The sequence below is a fragment of the Pan paniscus genome, chromosome 13 (assembly GCF_029289425.2).
Source record: "Pan paniscus chromosome 13, NHGRI_mPanPan1-v2.0_pri, whole genome shotgun sequence".
Classification (NCBI taxonomy): Eukaryota; Metazoa; Chordata; class Mammalia; order Primates; family Hominidae; genus Pan; species Pan paniscus.
Window position 1 is genome coordinate 136,217,490 of NC_073262.2, and position 5,240 is coordinate 136,222,729.

Consider the following 5,240-nt stretch of genomic DNA (forward strand, 5'->3'; position numbering starts at 1 on the left):
ATGTACTTAGGATGGGTAGCACTTCTTGTTGCATTGATCTCTTTACCATTATGTAATGCCCTTCTTTGTCTTTTTTCATCTTTGTTCATTTAAAGTCTATTTTATCATAGACTAGGATTGCAACCCCTGCTTTTTTTTTCTTTCCATTTGCTTGGTAAATATTCCTCCATCTCTTTATTTTGAGCCTATGTGTGTCTTGCACGTGAGATGGGTCTCCTGAGTGCAGCACACCGATGGGTCTTGACTGTTTATCCAATTTGCCAGTCTGTGTCTTTTAATTGGGGCATTTAGCCCATTTACATTTAGGGTTAATATTGTTTTGTGTGAATTTGATCCTGTCATTATGATGCTAGCTGGTTATATTGCCCATTAGTTGATGCAGTTTCTTTATAGTGTCAATTGTCCTTACAATTGGGTATGTTTTTGCAGTGGCTGGTACTCATTTTTCCTTTCCATATTTAGTGCTTCCTTCAGGAGCTCTTGTTTAAGGCAGGCCTGGTGGTGACAAAATCTCTTAGCATTTGCTGGTCTGTAAAGGATTTTATTTCTCCTTCGCTTATGAAGCTTAGTTTGGCTGGATATGAAATTCTGGGTTGAAAATTCTTTTCTTTAAGAATGTTGAATATTGGCCCCCACTGTCTTCTGGCTTGTGGGGTTTCTGCAGAGATATCTGCTTTTAGTCTGATGGGCTTCCCTTTGTGGGTAACCAGACCTTTCTCTCTGGTTGCCCTTAACATTTTTTCCTTCATTTTAACCTTAATGAATCTGATGATTCTGTGTCTTGGGGTTGCTTTTCTCGAGGAGTATCTTTGTGGTGTTCTCTGTTTTTCCTGAATTTGAATGTTGGCCTGTCTTGCTAGCCTGGAGAAGTTCTCCTGGATAATATCCTAAAGAGTGTTTTTGGTACATACGTTTAAACAACCAGATCTCCTGAGAGATCACTCACTATTGGGAGGACAGTGCCAAGCCATTCATGAGGGAACCATGCCCATGATCCAAACACCTCCCACCATGCTTCACCTTCAACACTGGGGATTATATTTGACCATGATATATGGAGGGGACAAACATGCAAATTATATCAAAGACATAGCATGGCTACTGTGAAAGGAGGGTAAAAACACAAAGATGACATCACCACTGACCTCAGGGAGTGCCCAGTAGACTGAGGGAGACGAGTACATATTTTCCTGAAGGAGGGCACTGGAGTGATGGCATGTTTAGAATGTGGAAGTAGAGCGGCCGCAGAAAGGCAGCCCGGCAGAGTGCTCGCACAAGGACTGGGCTAGAGACTCCCCACTGCATGTGATGTATCTGAGGAAAGTCGTTAAAATAGGTGATGGTCACTTTCCATCAAGTCTCTGGTATGGTCCATGGAGGCAGGGTTGTCAATGTCATTTTGGCATTTCAGAGGCCTCTCAGGGTTTGAATATGGCAGAAGACAACCAGCAATGATTATGCATTGCAGAGACGCAGGTGAGCCCCAATTTCTTGCCAGTTGGGAGGTCGGTGCTAAGGGGCCTTGCTGTCTTTCCTTGGAACATAGGATGCCAATTTCTTTCTGGACAGAGAGTATTTGGTTGGCTAAAGTTAAAATCTAAATTTTGCTTTGGGATGAATTCCAAAAATATTAGCTTTATTCAAATTTACTTTCACTTTATCTTTCTGAATATTCAAGGTCCTAAAGCATTGCTTAGTAATTCTGTTTCTAAACTCACGTTACAGCACTGGGCATGATCTGTCCAAGGCAGAGACCATAAGCTACTCTTATAGTACTCTTATGAGATACATACAAGTAGGTATCTCAAAAAATGATACTCATGTATTCCTGTTCTTATGAGTAAATCATTGGCAGTGAGTGTGATTTTTTTTTTTTTTTATGACAGGATAAATACACGCCCTCTATTGGGGTCAGGTTTTGTGCCTGTACTTCTTCCGCCTACTGTATCATAGCAGCTTAGAATCCCAGCTGCTGGCTCGGGCTGCAGTTCTCTCATGGCCCGCACAGGGTGGACCAGCCCCCTTCCCCTATGTGTTTCTCTGATGCTGACCTGTGGCTTTGCTGAGGCAGGGAAGCTGCTGGTAGTGCCCATGGATGGGAGTCACTGGTTCACCATGCAGTCGGTGGTGGAGAAACTTATCCTCAGGGGGCATGAGGTGGTTGTAGTTATGCCAGAGGTGAGTTGGCAACTGGGAAAATCACTGAATTGCACAGTGAAGACTTACTCAACCTCATACACTCTGGAGGATCTGGACCGGGAATTCATGGATTTCGCCGATGCTCAATGGAAAGCACAAGTACAAAGTTTGTTTTCTCTATTTCTGAGTTCATCCAATGGTTTTTTTGACTTATTTTTTTCGCATTGCAGGAGTTTGTTTAATGATCGAAAATTAGTAGAATACTTAAAGGAGAGTTCTTTTGATGCGGTGTTTCTTGATCCTTTTGATGCCTGTGGCTTAATTGTTGCCAAATATTTCTCCCTCCCCTCTGTGGTCTTCGCCAGGGGAATAGCTTGCCACTATCTTGAAGAAGGTGCACAGTGCCCTGCTCCGCTTTCCTATGTCCCCAGAATTCTCTTAGGGTTCTCAGATGCCATGAGTTTCAAGGAGAGAGTACGGAACCACATCATGCACTTGGAGGAACATTTATTTTGCCAGTATTTTTTCAAAAATGCCCTAGAAATAGCCTCTGAAATTCTCCAAACACCTGTCACAGCATATGATCTCTACAGCCACACATCAATTTGGTTGTTGCGAACAGACTTTGTTTTGGACTATCCCAAACCCGTGATGCCCAATATGATCTTCATTGGTGGTATCAACTGCCATCAGGGAAAGCCATTGCCTATGGTAAGTCACCTCTCCTTTAGCACATTAGGAATAATCTGGCTTTGGAAATTAAAAAAAGATTCCTTACTGAATTGTGATTTGACATTTTCATTTGTTGCATTTCAAATTTCTTTCCAGTTTAACAAATTATTTTGTGCCAATTTATGTACTCATCAGTTATCAAATTTTATAAAACTGCCCTTCTTGAAGGTGTGTGTATATAATTTAAAAATTGTAGATCATATTCAGCTTACATTTTTGAGTACCATGTTTAGAAAAGTACCAAAAACCACAGTAAGAAATTGAACTTTCCTTTTTTGCTAATTCTATGTGACCCCCTAGAGCAAATGCTCTTAGCAGTTTTGCATACATTCTTTTCATTTAAAAAAGTATTTTAGGTGTATATATTTAATTTAAAAATTATAGATCATATTTAGCCCACATTTTTGAGTACTGTGTTTAGAAAAGTACCAAAAACCACAGCAAGAAATGAAACTCCCCTTTTTCCTAAGTTTTCTGACCCCTAGAGGAAATGCTCTTATCAGTTTTGTGTATATTCTTTTCAGTATAAAAAAAGTTTCATTTATATGCAATATCTAATGTAAATTCTCATACCTATTTTGTTAAAATAAAATTTTATGCTGTGCTGGACATATTCTTCTTTACCTTGCATTTTTCATTTGCCAATAAATTGTAGATTCCTTATACACCAATACAGACAGATTTGACAAGTTCTTTTTATAATTGCATAAAAGTTTTTACTTTGGATGCTATGTAGTTCTTTTAACCAATTAATATTGATATATGTTTAGGCATTTTCCATTTTTGCTTTTATGAATAAGGCTATGTAAACATTCTTTAAGAATTTCCTTGTGTGAATATATTTCTATATTCTTGCTTTTATCTTAGTAGACTAGAGTCCTACATGTAGGGTTAGAGGGTTTTCCTGAATTGAGAAGACTGGTATCTTTTTGCTATTATATCTTCCTGTTCAGGAATATGTATGTCTCACTATTTATTCAGGTCTTATTATTTTGTAGTATGCATTAGATGTACAATATGCAATACCATCTGCAAGTAATTCCCTTGTCTGATATTTATACTGCTTCTTTTGCTTTGCTGGAGCATATACTTCCAAAACATTATTGAGTAATATTGTTAGAGTAGCCAGTTTAAATAGGGATTTGGTCGCTTGTGACTGAAAAATCCTTGAAAAATACCAGAATAAGATTCTTGGCAAACGCATAGTTGCTAAATCCAGATGAAACACCTGGTGTCTCATCTCATTCTATTATTTTATTAGGGATGGAGTATACATTTTTCTCTATTGTTCTGGCTTCTTATAAGGTTCAGTAGACTTTGTAACAGTCATATCTGTCATTGGCAGATGGTTGGTGAAAGAGTGACCGTTCAGCCATCTCACAGGAAAGTGAAATAATGCTCTTTCTAAAAAGCAGGAAGACTACAGTTGCAGGCCTTTCAAAATTAGGCATGACTTTCAGCTCATGGCAAGACCAGGCGAGGAGATGCAAGTTGCAGGACTCTAAGAGGTTGGACTTATCAAAGCACTTTTCTCCTCGTTATTCTCCACTAATTACAGTACCAAGCACCACCCATGTGTTGCCTGCACCCTACACCCTTTGGCCGAGTGTGAGGCTCTGCCACTTCCTGAACCCACACTGAGTTTATTGTGGCCCAAGGGGTCACCCAGAGGCCTTTAGAGATATAAAAACGTATATATGATTTTATATCACCTACGATAGGGAGATATCCATAAAAAAATGAAACATTAAACTCTACATGGTTTCACTTATTTTGATTATAAATCTTTTATGAGATATGAAATAAATGTTTCTATATCTATTAAAGAATATATATGTATGAAAGTTTTTATACTTGCAGAAGGTTATGTATATTAATGTATATATTTATGATTATATGCGTAAAGCCAGCAGAATTCTCACAGAGGAATTCAGATCTGAAAGAGGGCTTTCTGTCAAAGAGCCTTGGATATGGCCCAACCACAAAAGTAAAAGTCAACTGTCATCGAAAGAAGGATGGACACTGCGTATTGCTCCTTCCTTGTTTCAGATGCCAGGATGTGTCTGGGAAAAGCATGCAGTTGGTTACATCTTGCTGGGAAACAAGATTCAGAGTGTGAGTCTCATCTGCCTGATGAGAAGGAAGCATTACTCAGTGATAGAGTATGTGTTTGCACATGCATGTGTTTGTGTATGTGCAGGTGTGTTTGTGTGCAGTGTCCCAGACCCTGCACAGGGGATTTCTTGAAGATCTCCTGTAACAAAATCTCCTTGAGTCTATCCAGGAGAATTACATCCAGGGATGTAATTAAATACTTTAACAAAGATGGCAGATGGCCCCATCTCCAACGTCAGGGATCAAATTTCAAC

General features: G+C 39.1%; 1 pseudogene; it reads left to right on the plus strand.

The window, feature by feature from the left end:
* Nucleotides 1–1,482: 1,482 nt before the first annotated feature.
* LOC106634542 (UDP-glucuronosyltransferase 1A8-like) lies at nucleotides 1,483–4,267 on the plus strand (annotated as a pseudogene).
* The last annotated feature ends 973 nt before the right edge of the window (nucleotides 4,268–5,240 follow it).